The sequence below is a fragment of the Macaca nemestrina genome, chromosome 3, assembly GCF_043159975.1.
Source record: "Macaca nemestrina isolate mMacNem1 chromosome 3, mMacNem.hap1, whole genome shotgun sequence".
Lineage (NCBI taxonomy): Eukaryota > Metazoa > Chordata > Mammalia > Primates > Cercopithecidae > Macaca > Macaca nemestrina.
In genome coordinates this window covers 723862-742480 of record NC_092127.1, presented here as the reverse complement: position 1 = coordinate 742480, position 18619 = coordinate 723862, and the positions used below count along the sequence as shown (strand labels likewise).

At 41.1% G+C, this 18619-nt stretch overlaps 1 pseudogene; it reads left to right on the top strand.

Annotated features, from left to right (window-relative positions):
• The first annotated feature begins 14598 nt into the window (after positions 1-14598).
• Positions 14599-16962, top strand: LOC105466741 (heat shock protein HSP 90-alpha-like; annotated as a pseudogene).
• The last annotated feature ends 1657 nt before the right edge of the window (positions 16963-18619 follow it).

Genomic DNA, 18619 nt, shown 5'->3' with positions numbered 1-18619 from the left:
AAGCAGTTTTTTCCAATTCCGTGAAGAAAGTCATTTGTAGCTTAATGGGGATGGCATTGAATCTATAAAACCTCACTTTTTAAACGTAACCACCGTGCAGTCAGAGAAATCCCTGGTGGTCTGTGGAGAAGCCCATGTGAAGAGGAGTAGAAGTCCTAGTCCCTAGGCAGCCTGGGCCTCCAGGCACCAATCAGCACCCACTTCCCAGCTCATGAGTGTACAGGCACCAGCCAGCGCCCACCTCCCAATTAATGAGTGTCCAGGCACCAGCCAGCACCCACTTCCCAGCTCATGAGTGAGCCATCTCAGAAGTAGATCCTCCAGTCCCCCCCAGTCAATCTGGTCAATTGGTCTCAGCATATGCCACTTGGAACAAAAAACAAACTGTCCCTACCAAGCCCTATCCATCTAGCAAATTCATGAGTAATATATATGATTGCTGTGGCTTTTGACCACTAAGTTTTGGGGTGGTTTTCTGTAAGTAATTGAGACAGACTATAATGTCTTACTCCTATGTAATTAAAACTTTGATATAATCTTGAAATAGTGTGAATTATGGCAGCAGTAACTTATTTTAGCTTCAGGTGTTTCTCTATTCCTCAATACTTTCCAGTAAAGGATCTACAAAGTGAAAGGGCCAACATTTAAGGAGACCAAGGCTGATGCAATGGTTGACTAATCCACAAACTAGATAATCAATGTTGTGTCATTGAGATATAAAGTATAATTATCCTAAAAGTCAGTGTGGGAAGAATTAAAATGAGACATTACAGCATTGCCCATATTTCAGGAGAGCATAAATCTTCTGGGAGGACTTAGAATCAAAGCTATGTGCATAGTGTTGTGAAACTACTTCTTAGAAGCAGGAGAGTGAATATTGGGCATTGGAACTCGAGCTATTGGGCTGACATCTTAACTTTTACTAGCTCTCAGATCTAAAGTTTTGATTTATATGAAATATACTAAATCCAATATCAGTGCCAGATATTGGATCACATGTGTTCACATGATCTTTGTTATATCATTTTCTTAGGAGATTGTATCACTTCACACAATATTTTCTTTCAGGAAGAATGCTCTCCTCCTTGCTTTGAAACTTCTCTGCATAAAATGAACAATCTGGGAATAGTGTAAATATTTTCCATCACAGGATCACTGTATTTTTCGATTTTCATTTACAGTTTTGTTTTCACCATTACATGACAAAGACAATCATTCTGCCGTTTAGGTACATTTGAGCATCATTTTAAAAACAGTAATTATTATATATGACTAAATAACTTCAAAGGAGAGATTTCTTTCTTTTAGAAAATATCATCCTAACAAACTTTCCAATTGCAAAAATGATAATCAAGGTGATCCGTTATGTACTTCAAGACACTAGACTTTGTTTAAAGGGAAGAAGGAGAAATGGCCGCAGCGAAAGTAGTAAAATAAGAATAAAATGGCTTACTCACAGACATGAAAATAGTTTACAAGTCAACATATTGATCTTAAAATAATTCAACACCAGCTTATTGACTATCTTCAAATAAAGGGAATGATTAAATAATTTAGGGCCATCCATTGAAAGAAATTGGAGCCAGGCATGGTGACTCACGCCTGTAATCCCACACTTCGGGAGGTCGAGGTGGGTGGATCACCTGAGGTCAGGAGTTCGAGTCCAGCTTGGCTAACATGGCAAAACCCCATCTCTACTATAAATACAAAAATTAGTTGGGCATGGTGGCGTGTGCCTGTCTGTAATTCCAGCTACTTGGGAGGCTGAGGCAGGAGAATCACTTGAACCCGGGAGGCAGAGGTTGCAGGGAGCTGAGATCACGCCACTGCACTCCAGAATGGGAGACAGACCAGATTCTATCTCAAAAAAAAGTAAAAAAGAGACAGAGATTGGACTTATGAATTTACATATGTCAATTGCATTTATTCCTACGTCTAAGTCTGAGAATTTACCCACTTCTGACTACAAGAGTACAATGACCAGCAAGTGCTGATAAGAAAGCAAAATTTTAGATACAGACTTTCCAGGAGTTAATAAATAGTATAGTGAAAGTTCCTATGGTCCCATTTTTATTTAGTTTAATCTTGATATTATGCATATTTTTCAACATGGGGTCCGATTCATATCTCATTTTCCTCAAGTGCTCAAGAATAATGCCTTCTATTCATTATGTATTACAGACTTCCTCAGTTGTTTTCAAACGACTGCATGTTTCACTCAGCAGCTTTCTTGATGGGGCAGCTGGAAAAATAAAAGATGATTGATGAAGCAGAGGTGCCCACTGAAGCCACTGGCAAATATCACATTATCCCCTGAGATGAGTGGCGTTACCAGCTTCCTCCATGCCCATTGAAGCCACTGGTAAATATCATGTTATCCCCTGAGATGAGTGGCATTACCACCTTCCTCCACGCCCATTGCAGCCACTGGCAAATATCACGTTATCCCCTGAGATGAGTGGCATTACCACCTTTCTCCATGCCCATTGAAGCCACTGGTAACTATCACGTTATCCCCTGAGATCAGTGACATTAACACCTTCCTCCACGCCCATTGCAGCCACTGGCAAATATCACGTTATCACCTGAGATGAGTGGCGTTACCACCTTTCTCCACGCCCATTGAAGCCACTGGTAACTATCACGTTATCCCCTGAGATCGGTGGCATTACCACCTTTCTCCACGCCCATTGAAGCCACTGGTGAATATCATGTTATCCCCTGAGATCAGTGGCATTATCACCTTTCTCCATGCCCATTGAAGCCACTGGTAACTATCACATTATGCCCTGAGATCGGTGGCATTACCACCTTCCTCCTGTGTACTCATGGATGTATGTGCACATGTGAGCAACTAAGAACAGATGTAAAAAAAGTGTCCTGGGGTTGTTATTAGGTTAAAAAAGTTCATTACACCACAAAGAAGAAAATAGTTTGGTTATTTATAAGTAAGCTTTCAAACTGGAAAAATGTGATTTTGGTTAATATCATTTAGAGTGAAAATCAGTTAGAGAAGCCACTTATTAAAGATGAATTTTGAATGAGTATCCATAATGTATGTATATTTGTATAATATTTATGAAGCACAAAATAATATATATATGTTTATTTTCAAAATTGCTTAATAAACATGGTTGTGCCAATTATAATTTTTAATTTTTTAGTTTCTTGTCGATTCATTGATAGATTAGTTTCTCAGTTGACTTTATTTTCATTGATATCTTTCACTGGGGTTAAATTTTACTGCTTTATACATTTCCTTTTTGAGGAAATGTTAGTTTAGTTTTGCTGGTTTTTAGATTAACAAACTATCAACATTTTGTGACTTTTTAATATTCCCAATGCATTATTCTTTGTAAAATATCCATGATCACTATTACCGAAAAAGACGATATGTGAGGAGAAGCTCAAAAGGCAACGTTATGTGGAGAAAATAGTGTGAGTCTTAGAAACGGATAGCTCAGAACTGAATTCCATTTCTTTATCTATTAGCTTTGTGATGTTGGGAACATTATTTACTGTCCCTAATCTCTTCCTCCTCATATATATATATAAAAAAAAAACTCCAGATATCTACTTTGGGGAATTTTTAAAATAGTTAAGGCAGATAAAGTTTGCTAAAAACCTAACTCAGAGCCTGGCCCATGGTAGTTGATCAATACAGCTAATTGTTATCATTTGAATAAATGAGATATTAATACTACTTCAGTTTTAGTATTTATAATACAACAGTACAGTGTCAGATTCTGAGGCCGGACTACAGTGTTCAAACCTAGGATCCTCTCCTCACCCACTGTGTGACCTTGGGAAACCTCCTCACTCTTTCTGTTCCCTCATCAATAAAATGAGAATAACAAAAATAATACCTATCTTCCAAGTTTGCTTTGAGAATTAAATGAATTTATATAAGGCACGTGCTTTGGGGAGTGTCAGTTACATGCTGATTTCTACACAAATGTTTTCTGTTATTATTAAGTAACTATGGCTATTTTCTTTATGATCGTGTAGACTGTCAATAGGCGAGCTGGGCTTAAGTCCCAGCTCCTTCGCTTACTGAGTGGGTGACCTTTTTAATTACTTGATAAATCTCATGAACCTGTTATGATCTGGGGAATCAACCTGTTATGATTGGGGAATATTTTCTACCATCTCTGTGGCTCAGTTTCCTTAAGTGTAAAATGAACATAATAATCTATGAGGAGATTTGGGATGATACATATGTATATATATATATGCTCCATGTATGCTGCTAAGATATGTGTATTTATATACATGTATGTACATGTGTGTGAAGAGAAATAGATTAGATAAAGATATAGGTATTCTAAGACAAATCCCAGAAATAGAAAGTATTCAATAAATACTAGCTATTTTTATGGAAATATAAAGGAACAAAATTTTTATCAACATGAATGATTAAAACTACTATATATAAAAATTAAACCCCTACCACAAATTAAAAGAAAATAAATTGCTTTATTCATGACAATTATAAAGATAAAGCAGATAATTTGGTTTTTCATTTACTTGGGGCAGGGCTCAGCTTCCATATTTTCCTCCATGGGACAATGTACTAGAAATTAAAATACAAATTTATGTCTAAATAATTCCTTATATTCATGGGAAAATCTTGCTCCAACCTCTTGACAGGTATCAATTATGTGCACAAGATAAATGATTTCTGTAGGCATAGCCCAAGCTAAGTTTCGGTTTATTAGGGACCTGTCAGCTTCACCCACCCTGCGGGTTGTGTGGAATCCAGCGCAGTGTGGGGATTAGAAAGCCGGATTACCTGGCAGCCCTGGCTGACCACAAACCCCTTTCCTCAAAGGCTTCTTCCCTGGGACTGAGAAATGCCACATGCCTGGAGGAAAGAGCATCAGCACGAGAAATGCCGGTCGGATTTCACTAATCCTGTGAGAATCCAGAGGACCTTTCCTAACGTCAGTGGAAACCCGGCTCCAGTGTGTAGGATGCAGCTCTGGCAGCAAGGCAGAGAGTGGAGAAGAAGGAGGTGAAAATCGAAAGCCGAGAAGTCAGGTGCATCCTCCTTCCGGTGAGTCAGGATGCTGGAAGCCACCAGTGCACCCAGACACTGGCGTGAATCCAACCCGAGGATTTTAAACACTCACATCTAAGCCTGGATGGGCTCTCCACGTGCTCTCTGTGAATAAAATGTCCGTGTGTTTTTTCCTTGTTTGGCTTTTTAACGTCTTGTCTGAACTGTGATTTTGGGAAATCGCAGCAGTTTCAGAATGTCTGGTAATGAGAACCTAAGAACAGAGCCACTCAGCATCTCGGAGCCTTGTTACCACCTGGAGTGGAAATTATACCTTTGTCCACTTTAAAATGCACATTCTTATTGATGCTTGTGAGTCAGGGCCAATCATGTAATTTCTTTCCTTGAGCAACTCTAAAATATGTAATATTTAATGCCCATGCCCATTGAGCCTTTTTATGTTTCACCTTGACAATATAAATTATTATAATGACATAAATATTAAAGCCAACCTAACATGTAATCATCATTGACAAGAACACATTTCAACAACTACACATCTCAGTGCAATTTATTCCTTTCAAACCAAATTGACTAGCCTGATTTTTTATCACTTGATAAATATCATGAACCTATTATGATCTGAAAAGCTCTGTTCAAGCCTTTAAACTAAGTAGGCATTTGGGAGCTTTGATTTTTACTCAGAATTCTGTAACAATTTAAAGAAAACCATGACTAATGATGAAAAATCCATAATAAAAAAAGATTTCAGCCTAAGAAGCTAAGAAACCATAATAATGTCCTATAGGCTGCCCTAAAAAAAGGTCAGATGTCATTATTTTGTCTCACATCACCAGCAGGAATTCTGAACTATCAATTAGATAGTAAAAGCATAACTCCCCCAAATTCAGATATGACACTAGTGATAGTTTAGGTATTGATAGATAGATAAGATATAGATGGAGATAGATAGATAGATAGATAGATAGATAGATAGATAGATAGATAGATGAAATAGAGATAGATACACATATAGATACATAGATGACAGAAAGAAGTAAAGGATGAAAAATAAAGGAAAAGAAATGAAGGAAGGAAGTTAGGGAGGAATGAGAGAAAAAAAGAAAGGAAGGAGGGAAAGAAGAAAGGAAGGGAAGAAAGAAGGAAGGAAAGAAGGAAGGAAGGAAGGAAGGAAGGAAGGAAGGAGGAAGAAATAAGGCAAGAAAAAAGAAAGAGATAATAAGATTTACTCTCAAGAAGCTTAATGCCAGGGAACATCTCCATCAGCTTTGGTTCTGAAGATCTGACCGCACCGAAAACCTTCCCCAAGGTATTGGAGCTTTCCAGTTCACCCATGTATGTGCGTAGATGGACACACAGAAGGCTTGCCCATGGGTGCCCGCGTTCCAGAAGGATTACAAACACTGAGATGATAAAAATGGGCTCTGGATTCTCCTAATTCCTGTTAATTTATACTTCTCTATGGTGATTGTAGGGAATGATGAGTGATAAAGGTGAGGGGAGACTCTTGACAGCCCGGTTTTCTCATGAGAAGTTCTTTGAATGAAGTTGGAAAAGTCGCTTGTGTTCAGCATCTGGGTTAACAGCTGGATTCAGGGAAGGGGACAGGTGAGCGTTGGAGTCGGAATCCAGCTCCCTGGAGTAGAAAGGGCACAGTTCAGTAAGTGATCAGAAAAACAGAAGGCAGCCATGAGCCAACAGCCAAGGAACAGCATTCTGTAGACGAAGTGGAAAATGTTAGATCCGGCCATTTCCGTCCACTCAGGATGCAAGATCTTCGCCTGGACCCTGCAAGGCCACAAGTCAATATGCGGGTCCTCCGAGGGAAGCCGGTGGTTCAGGGGCCAGAGGGCTGGCAGGGCACCGGCCTGGGTTTGCACCCGGTTTTCACATCAACACTCGCTGCCTTAGAATGATTCTGAAGGTCAGCAAACCAGGGAGGAGCGTTTGCCACACCAAGTTCGAGACAGGAAAAAGAAAAGTTTAGGCGCGGAGAAGCCTCCTGGAATAGATGTACAAGTTAGTAAAATATTTTTCAGGATCCAGCAAGGCTTTGGGCAGTGAGCTGTATCCTGTGCAAGCCTAAATATGTTCTTAATCTTGTTTTCTGGAGAAAAGATGTGTTTTCATCTACCTTGCTCAAAGCACACAGTGCCCCTGGGTCTAGGAGAGGTGCCCTCAAACCCAGCAAAGTCTTCACCCCGAGTGAGGAGCTACCTCCTCCAGAGAAGCCGCGGTTTAGGAGGGCTGGCTGCTTGTGTCCGTTCCACCTGCCCTCGGAGCCTCCGTGGAGGAACGTGGAGAGGACTCTGGGGTTGGCTGCCGAGCTCTTGCGCTCGAGATTAACACTCTTAACAAAGAGGGAAGCAAACATCCGCGCTAACGGGTGGGTGGTAGAAATAAATTCCAAAATCCTTTGGAGTTGACTGTTTGTTTTTGTTTTCTGTAGTCCTTAAAATGTAACATATTTAATAACTAGAGAAAAAAGTTAAAGTTACGGAATGAGCATACATTGGCTCCGATTCTCTTGCACACATGAATTACCGTATTTATCTGCTGTAGGCAACACTGATATTTCAGCCAGTAGACGGCTGTGTCTTTTTTTCTTTTTCTTTTTCTTTTTTCCTCTTTTTTTTTTTTTTTTTTTTTTTTTTTTTTGAGAGAGAGAGTCACGCCCTGTCCCCCAGGCTGGAGTGAGTGGCCGGATCTCGGCTCACTGCAAGCTCCGCCCCCGGGTTCCCGCCATTCTCCTGCCTCAGTCTCCCGAGTAGCTGGGACCACAGGCGCCGCCACCGCGCCCAGCTGATTTTTTGTGTTTTTGGTAGAGACGGGGTTTCTCCTTGTTGGTCTGGCTGGTTTAAAACTCTCGACCTCAGGTGATCCGCCCCCGTCACCCTCCCAAAATGCTGGGATTACAGGCCTAAGCCTCCGCGCCCGGCTGTGCTGGACACTTTCACAAAACATCTGGTGCTGCTTCCTCCTGCCCATTGTCCTAAAGTTACCTCGAGACTCCGGTGTAGATCTGGCAGGTGAACGCGTCCTTGTGTAAAAGTAAGGAAAGCTGACGACGCCAGGAGGGTGTGCACCCATCAGGAGGAACGAGAGGACCCAGCTCTTTTCACCCCATCACACCCCAGCCTTCCACTCGGCATAGGGTGTCCCGGCCTTCACCTCCTCACTCGGCTCTACCCACGCTCACAAACACGATGCCACCCTCCACAGGTCGGGAAAACTCTACCCATGCTTATGAGACAAAACAAAGGCTGCGTGAAGCCAGTGGCCGGTGCGTCTTTACAAGCCCGGAGGGCAGGACAGGGCTGCCGACTCCGCCAGTCACACAGCTTCGGTGAAGCAGGTTCTCATTTCAAACACGACTCGCCAGGCGCTTCCTCCACTCTCTTTAACTGAGTCATCTTGGGGCTTCATACTGTGTTTCATGCAGAACCAGTAATTCCACGGGAGGAGGAAGAACTCTGTGTTTTAGGATTTGAGATCCAGGTTTTCTGTGTAACGCTGAGCCAGTCTTTTAACCTCACATGTGGAAGTGAGTGTGGTTTCCTGGTGGATGCCATTCCATTGCCTGCCCAGCATCCCTTCCTTTCCTTCGAGGATCAAGCATCCCACTTTCAGCCCCTGTGGTCCGGGCTCCAGTCCTGGCCAACCGGAGTTCCACGTGGCCCCTGGCCACCAGAGTGGCGATGGACAGGTGACCCAGGCCCGATTCACGAGGGCCGCACCTTGCAGGGGCTTCTGCCCGTCCCTAAGCGAGGTGTGCACAGAGCGGGGGGTTCACAGCCTGCAGTACTGGAGATCATGCTTGTTTCCACACAGGGAGAGCATCATCGAGAGTAAAGCAGTCGAGAGAAAATCAAGGAAAGAAATAGAGAGACAGAGACTATGTAGCTATTAGTTAGCCTCTGAATTCACCTCTGCCTGAAATAAGAAACTCCCAGATTCTTGCATAATTACATGATTTCTGTTTATTTGAACTGGGCTTTCTTTCATTTGTGATATGATTATCTGAGGCCTATTGCTAAAATTGATCTCCACCAAACAATGTAATTATGAATGTAAAAGGTCTTTATAAGCTCTCCAGTGCTGTGTGTAAGTGAGGGATAATTTTTCTGAGTGCAACACTTCTCCTGCATAAAATCGTAAGACCTACACCAGAGGCTTGTGCCCTGCTGGTACCACAGAGCGACACAGTCCAGACCAGCACATAAACAAGTATTTTGTTTTCTTGTTCTTTAAAAAATATATATATATATAGTGATGCAAACCCTGTTGCAAACACTGACGGACAGATTTCCATGCTGCAAGGTCGTAACCACAGCTTCCAGGAGTGTCTTCCCACAGGTTTTTTGCGTGACTGACTCTTGCCAGTCTCATCTTTCGTGTTGCTTCCTCTGAAAGTTCTCCATGGGGTCCACTTTTGAAGAGTCTCTCCCACATGCAATCGTTGTCATCTTCCTTAGTACATATGACTGCTGAACTTCCCCTGTTTATCTACTGATTTGTGTATCGTCTCCACCACACAAAAGCTCCATGAAAGCTGTAGCCTGGTCTCCCATCTTCACCATGGGGTACTTAGTGACCAGAATCATGCCTGGCACACAGTAGATGCTTAATAAATATCTGTGAAGTAAATGAATGACTTGTAGAAATGCGATTATCTCCATGCATGGGGATTGCAGGGCTGAATCTAACTCTAATAATCAAGACCTGCTCCAATAGGTGCATGCCTTTGGATAGTAAAAATTGCATTATTATAGCTAAGACAAATATTCAGAACTAAAACTTTAGCACTTTTCTGATTTGTGAAAATCCTCTTTCTGCTCTAGTAACAGCCTTAGAAGTTCAGTATCCTGAAATGTGTATCGACACCTGAATAGCCTCCATGATAACACTTGATGTAGTAAACAGACACTGTGGAATTTTAATTCTAAATAGAATATAACAAAATATAAAATGTAACACTGCATATATTTATGTGTATTACTGGTCATTTAGAGTATTATTATGTTGATGCCAGAGAAGCCTCCATACATAAAACCTTAAGTGACCAAGAGGCTAACCAGCCTGGAGGTGAAGCTAACCAGCCTGGAGGTGAAGATAAGCAGCCTGCATGTGAAGCTAACCAGCCTGGAGGTGAAGCTAAGCAGCCTGGAGATGAAGCTAACCAGCCTGGAGGTGAAGCTAAGCAGCCTGGAGATGAAGCTAACCAGCCTGGAGGTGAAGATAACCAGCCTGGAGGTGAACCTAACCAGTCTGGAGTTGAAGATAACCAGCCTGGAGGTGAAGATAACCAGCCTGCAGGTGAAGGTAACCAGCCTGCAGGTGAAGGTAACCAGCCTGGAGTTGAAGATAACCAGCCTGGAGTTCCCCTCTTTGGTTCAAATACAATGGCTGTGGGTTCTCTGCTTGTTCCCTGCATGCTGTGGGGTTACCATCGCCTCCCTGGGATGGTTTTTAAGTGGCACAGGTCATCTTTCTCAGTATTGCAATGTTATTTGCACCGATCCTCTCCCAATGCTGTACACTCTAGTCCTTCCACACTCATTATACTTGGAGGCTAAAGGATACTTCAGCTCCTGTCAGAGCTAAAGAGGGAAAATGGAGACCCAAAAGAGTTCTCTTGGAATTTTAAGGTGGGTATTTTCCTGGAGATGTGGAGGACCTGTGTTCATGTCCTGTATGCCTCACTGAATATGTGAAATGAGAATTAAACTTTTTTGAACCCGTTTTCTCATTGGCAAAATGGGAATAATTATTTCTGTTAAAATTTGGAAGAGACAGGCCAGCTAGTGAAAGAGATGCTTGGTAGAACTCAAATGTGGAATGGAGTCCTGTGCATCCTAACCCATGTAAGTTGAGCAAGCTCATTTTCTTGGCAAATACAACATGGTTCATGATTTGGTCCTCAGTTTTGCAAGCCCAGAAATCAGACAACAGCAGCAGGCAAATACATGATTTTTAAAAATCAGAGTAAAAAACTGGACTTCCCAAAACTAAATTCACAGGATGGATAAGCTAAGCTGATGATTGATTTATTTTCAAAATTTTAGCTTGTTCTTACATAAACGTCTACTTCATTGTCTCAAGTTTCCTGAGAAGCTTCAACTTGAACCAAAAAGGCTTTTTGGTGTGTGTGGAATGAGAGCAAAGAGAAGTGGGTATTCCTGGGGGACGGTTCACCAGATGCCCCAGCCAGATTCTCACCCTGAGCAGAATGCCCCATCCTCCAGCCCCTCACTGCCCACAGCAAAGCACACACGGTGGGGTGTGGCCTTCTCGGAGCTGTGTGCTCTGCTTGCCCGCCTTCTCCTTACGAGCTGCCACAGACACTCTCGGCTGGCTGAGACAATGCCCAATGCCAACCCTATCGTTCCTTGTCTCCTCCCAGTAGAGAGATAATGCCTGCTTTCTCGTCCCTCTTGAAGCTGGGGATGGCTTTTTGGTAGTTCTGGTCAATAATAGACCAATGGAAGATTGCTGGACCCTTCAAGGGAAACCTCTGCTTTCCTGATAAAAGGGACAACTGGGGCCATTCCTTCTCCCTTCTTCCTGCCTTTACTGGAGACATGAGACTGGGCTTGCAGCAGTGCCACCATTTTTGGGGGCAAGAAATCAAACCAACACACTTAAGATGACAGAGTGGAAACTGAGACGGAACCTGGGTTTTGGTGGCGTTGCTGAGCCACGCTGAGCCCTGGACGGTCTGAACAGCTTGCCCTGAGAGACCATTACGCGGCTTTATTGTTTAGGCCACTGTCAGTTGAAATTCTGGGTTTTCTTTGTTTCCTAACACACATATTATTATCAATGGTTAATCTATAGTTAGGAACCTGATACTTTGGGCCTAGGAGACATTGTGTCTTTTTATAACTTAGCGATTTGGTTTTACTCTCTCACAGCAGTTGCACTTCCTGTATTTCCCAGTTCTTAGACAAGTCTGCACTGTCATGACGATGTACGGTCTGCAAGACCTACCTTAAAGGCTTATTGTGAAGATGAAATCACAGTTTTTGAAAGTGCCTTAAAAACTCTAAAGAGCTTTGGAAAAGCAAGACAGTCTTATTATTACTACCATCTATATCATCTTCTAATGCAAGAGGAATAAAAGGTAAAGGCATTCTCTTAATTTAGGGCATTTGTGGTGCTGTAAATTAAAGCAATGTTCTGTAACATTCATAACATTTGTTGCTATTTATCTTCCAAGATTTTTTGAAAGAAGTTGTGTATACCAATCACTAGCCACATTTCTTTTACCTTGTTTATATTTTGTCTTGTTTTTAGTAAATTTTATTGTGTATATTTGAGGTTTGAGACAGGATATTATGTGATACATATAGTAGTAAAATGGTTACTTTGGTGAAGCAAATTAACATATCTACCATCTCACAGTTACTTTTGTGTGTGTAACAAAAGCAGCTAAAATCCACTTGACAAAAATCCCAAATACCATGCAATTGTATTAACTGCAATCCTCACGTTGTCCACTGGAACTCTACCCTCGTTCATCCGACACATCGGTTCATCCTCCGTATCTGCCACTTTGTGTCCTTAGACCTACATCTCCCCATTTCCTTTCTCTTCAACTTCTCATGCTGGTAACCATGGTTTTATTGTCTCTCTCTGCATATTTGACCTTTTTGATTCATTGTTTCATAGATTTCACATATAACTGAGACCACACAGTATTTTCCTTCTGTGTCTGGCTTATTTCCTTTAGCAGCATGTCCTCCAGTTCCATCCATGTTGTGGGAAATGGCACAATCTCCGTTTTTCAGGCCAAATGGTATTCCATTGTACACACGGGCCACATCTTCTTTACCCATTGGTCCATCAACACACACTTAGGTTGTTTCTGTGTCTCGACTCTTGCAAATGAAGCTGCAATGAAGATGGAAGTGCAGGTATCTTTACAGGAGGGTGAGCTCATCTCCTTTGCCTGGAGACTCAGAAGAGGGATTGCTGGATGGTATGGTAACCTCCACAGTGCTTTCCATAAGAGCTGCACCAATCTACATTCCCACCAAAACTCTGCCAGGCTTCCTTTTCTCCACACTCTTGCCAGCACTCATTAGCTTTTGCCTTTTTGATAACAACCATGCTTACGGGTGTGACGTGGTATCTCATTGTGGTTTTAATTTTCATTTTCCTGATGATTAATGATATTGACCCCCTTTTCATATACCTGTTGACTGTTTTTATGTCTCTAGAGAACCCAGTTTTTGCCCAATTTTTAATCATGTTATTTGTTTTTCTGCTATTGGGTTGTAAGAGTTATTTTTTAAATTTAGGATATTAACACGTTATCAGATATGCAGTTTGCAAATATCTTCTACACCTCTGTCATTTGCCTCTTGGCTTTGTTGATTGCTTCCTTTGCTGTGAAGAACAGTTTTAGTTTGATGCAGCCCATTTGTTTGTTTTTGCTGTTGTAGCCTGGTCTTTAAGTGAGATGTACAAAAAAATCATTGCCACTTTCCCCTGCGTTCTCTTCTAGGAGTTTTATAATTTCTGGTCTTCCGTTTAGGTCTGATACTCATTTTGAGTTGATTTTTGTGAGTGGAGTAAGATAAGCATCCAGTTTTATTCATTTCCATGTGGAAATACAGTTTTTCCAACACCTTTTTTTTTGAGACAGAGTCTCGCTGTGTCGCCCAGGCTGGAGAGCAGTGGCACAATGTCAGCTCATTGAAACCTCTGACTCCTGGGTTCAAGTAGTTCTCCTGCCTCAGCCTCCCAATTTGCTGGAACTACAGGTGCCTGCCACCATGCACGGCTAATTTTTGTATTTTTTTTTTAGTAGAGACTGGGTTTCATTAGTTGGCCAGGTTGGTCTGGAACTCCTGACCTTTTGATCTGCCTGCTTCAGCCTCTCAAAGTGCTAGGATTGCAGGCTTGAGCCACCGTGCCTGGCCTTCCAGCACCATATTTTGAAACACCTGTTCTTCCCTCATTGTGTCCTCTTGGTGCTCCTGTCAAAAATTAGCTGACTATATGTGTTTGGATTTGTTTCTCGGCTCTGTATTCTGTTCCATTGGCCTATATGTCTGTTTTTACACTAATACCATATGGCTTTGATTGCTATAGCTTAGTAATATACTTTTAAATAGGGTTGTGTGATAACTGCCTTTCTTTCTCAGTATTGCTTTGGCTATTCAGGGGTTTTTGTGGTTCTGTATAAATTTTAAGGTTGTTTTTGCTATTTCTGTGAGGAATACCATTGAGATTTTGGTAAGGATTTTATTAATCCATATTGCTTTGGGCAGTATACACATTTTAACAATATCAACTATTCTGAGAAATAAACATTAGATATCTCTCCATTTATTTGTATCTTCTTCAATCTATGTTATTAATGTTTTGTATTTTTTAGCCTACAGGTTTTTACCTCCTTGGTTAAATTTATTCCAACATTTTGTTTTTAATGTTATCATAAATGTAATTGTTTTCTTGATTTCTTTTTCAGCTAAGTTGTTATTTGTATATGGAAATGCTATTGATATTTAGAGTTGCTTCAGCGTCCTGGTGCTGCTGCACTGTGGAGCCCGTGCTGTCCCTTAGCCAAGATGCCTGAGGGAACGCAGACCCAAGACCAACCGACAGCGGAGGAGGACGTTGAGACATTCACCTTTCCGGCAGAAATTGCCCAGCTGATGTCATTGATCATCAATACTTTCCACTTGGACAAAGAGATCTTTCTGAGCGAGCTCATTTCAAATTTATCAGATGCATTGGACAAAATCCGGAATGAGAGCTTGACAGATCCCAGTAAATTAGACTCTGGGAAAGAGCTGCATATTAACCTTATACCAAACAAACAAGATCAAAGACTCACTATTGTGGATACTGGAATTGGAATGACCAAGGCTGACTTGATCGATAATTTTGGAAATATCACCAACTCTGGGACCAAACTGTTCATGGAAGCTTTGCAGGCTGCTGCATGTATCTCTAAGATTGGCCAGTTCAGTGCTCATTTTTATTCTGCTTATTTGGTTTCTGAGAAAGTAACAGTGATCACCAAACATAACGATGATGAGCAGTATGGCTGGGAGTCCTCAGCAGGGGGATCATTCACAGTGAGGACAGACACAGGTGAACCTATGGGTCATGGAACAAAGGTTATCCTACAACTAAAAGAAGACCAAACTGAGTATTTGGAGGAACGAAGAAGAAAGGAGGTTGTGAAGAAACATTCTCAGTTTATTGGATATCCCATCACTCTTTTTGTGGAGAAGAAACATGATAAAGAAGTCAGCGATGATGAGGCTGAAGAAAAGGAAGATAAAGAAGAAGAAAAAGGAAAAGAAGAGAAAGAGTCCAAAGACAAACCTGAAATTGAAGATGCTGGTTCTGATGAAGGAGAAGAAGAAAAGAAGGATGGTGACAAGAAGAAGAAGAAGAAGATTAAGGAAAAGTACATCGATCAAGAAGAACTCAACAAAACAAAGTCTATCTGGATCAGATATCCTGACGACATTACTAATTAGGAATACAGAGAATTCTATAAGAGCTTGACCAATAACTGGGAAGATTACTTGGCTGTGAAGCATTTTTCAGTTGAAGGACAGTTGGAATTCAGAGCCCTTCTATTTGTCCCACGACGTGCTCCTTTTGAGCTGTTGGAAACTGAAAGAAAAAAAACAACGTCAATTTGTATGCATGCAGAGTTCTCATCATGGATAACTGTGAGGAGCTAATCCCTGAATATCTGAACTTCATCAGAGGGGTGGTAGACTCGGAGGATCTCCTTCTAAATATTTCCTGTGAGATATTTTTGCTGCAATGAAGCAAAAATCTGAAAGTTATCAGGAAGAATTTGGTCAAAAAATGCTTAGAACTCTTTACTGAACTGGCAGATGATAAAGAGAGCTACAAGAAGTTCAATGAGCAGTTATCTAAAAACATAAAGCTTGGAATACACGGAGACTCTCAAAATCAGAAGAAGTTTTCAGAGCTGCTAAGATACTACACATCTGCCTCTGGTGATGAGATGGTTTATCTCCAGGACTACTACACCAGAATGAAGGAAAACCAGAACCATATCTATTATACCACAGGTGAGACCAAGGACCACATAGCTAATTCAGCCTTTGTGGGATGTCTTTGTAAACATGGTTTGGAAGTGATCTATATGATCGAGACAAATGGTGAGTACTATGTCCAGCAGCTGAAGGAATTTGAGGGCAAGGCTTTAGTGTCAGTCACCAAAGAGGGCTTGGAACTTCCAGAGGATGAAGAAGAGAAAAAGAAACAGAAGAGGTAAAAAACAAACAAACAAACAAAAACACACAAAGTTTGAGAACCTCTGCAAAATCGGGAAAGACATATTGGAGAAAAGAGTTGAAAAGGTGGTTGTGTCAAAGTTATTGGTGACGTCTCCATGTTGTATTGTCACAAGCACATATGGCTGGACAGCAAACATGGAGAGAATCATGAAAGCTCAAACCCTAAGAGACAACTCGACAATGGGTTACATGGCAGCAAAGAAACACCTGGAGATAAACCCCGACCATTCCTTTATTGAGACCTTAAGGCAAAAGGCAGAGGCTGATAAGAACAACAAGTCTGTGAAGGATCTGGTCATCTTGCTTCATGAAACTGTGCTCTTGTCTTCCGACTTCAGTCGGGAAGATCCCCAGACAGGCTAACAGGATCTACAGGATGAACAAACTTGGTCTGGTATTGATGAAGATGACCCTACTGCTGATGATACCAGTGCAGCTGCAACTGAAGAAATGCCGCCCCTCAAAGGAGATGACGACACAGCACGCATGGAAAAGCAGAACAACCTCCGGCTGATGGATGACTTCCCTGTTCAGTACTCTACAGTTCCTCTGAGAATATACTTCCAAGGATGTTTTTCTTTATTTTTGTTAACATTAAATAGTCCGTATGGCATGACAACAACTACTTCAAGGGGAATATAAGATTTCTGTCTACTTCTAAGTGATGCTGTGATACCTTACGCACTAAAGCAGAGCTAGCAATGTTTTCTTAGTTTCACATTGGCTTATTTTAACAGATGCGTTGTAAGATGTATGTAACATGATGTTAACTTTGTGGTCTAAAGTGTTTAGCTATCAAGCCAGATTCCTTAGTAGACCAAATCTTGTTATCGAAGTGTTCCTGAGCTATACCTTGATGTTTAGAAGAAAAATATTTGTTACATCTTGTAGCATCTACTTTTTGAAATTTTCATCCCCTGTAGTTGCCAATTCTGCATGTACTAGTCCCCTAGAAACAGCTTAAACTGAAGCCACTTGATGGAAGGAACTCTCCCTGGGGCTTGTTTTCCAAAGAAAAGTATTGTTTGGAGGAGCAAAGTTATAAGCCAACCTGAGCATATCATACAGTTGTTTAAAAATAACCCAGAGCCAGTCTCGTGGATGGAAGTGTAGTGCCTGAGTCACATTCTGCTCAAAGTTGTAACAAATACAAATGAGTCAAAAAGAAAAAAAAAAAAAAAAAAAGAAATGCTACTGATATTTATATGTTAATTTTGTATTCTGCAACTTTACTGAATTCAGGTATTTGTTCTCACAGTTTTTTCTGGAATCTTTGGGGTTTTCTACCATAGAATCATGCCATCTGCAATCAGAGCTGATGTTACATCTTCCTTTTCAGTTTGGATGTCTTTTATTTATTTTTCCCTTTTGATTGCTTTTGCTGGTGCTTCTAGTACTATGTAGAAGGCATGTGGTGAGAGTGGGCAGCCCTCTCTTGTACCGGATTTTAGTGCAAAGAAGTTCAGTTCTTCCCTGTTGATTATGATATTAGCTGTAGGTTTCCCATAAATGGCCTTTATTATGTTGAGAAACTTTCCTTCTATATGTAAACAATTAAGAGTTTTTATTGAGAAAGATTGCAAAATGTTGTCAACCTTGTTTATGCTTTAAAATGTTTTAACATGAGTAATTATTTAAGTAAGGGAAAAGAAGGCCTGTCAGGGTGACCAGCTGTCCGTGTTGGCCTGGCCCCATCCTGGTGTTTGCACTGAATCTCATGTATCCTGGGGAAATTCCTAAATCCCAGGCAGCACAAGTGGTTAAACCATCACTCTACCAATTGTATTAGCTTTAAATCTTTTAGGTTGCATTGGCTTTAGCTGTCTCTAATGTTAAAGGTCTTGTATTTCATCTGTTAATCCACATAACAAACATCAGCCGAGTCAACCCACCAATGTGTCCACCTCCATGAGCAAAGATAAGAAGAAGGCTCATCTGAGAGCTCACAATCCTCATGGGCAGAGCTGACCTTGGCACATAATTACATCATTATCACACCATGTCAGACTGACAGAAGCCAATGTGGTCAGCATCTGTGGGGTTCTTTACAAATATCTGTTGCTTTCAGCAATGAGAGGCTAGTTGGAACCTCTTAAATTAGGTAAAAAGTTATAATAAAGGCAAGTTGCAGACTAAGTCTACCACAAATTCCAACATTTAGAAGCATAAATGTCTCAACACAGTCATGCAACCTATGTATTTTTTAATATAATGATCTCCTGTGCTCTACTGTAAACACCCTGACAAGCATTTCACACAAAAGGTTATTGTAGGAAAAGTACAATCACATTCTAATGTT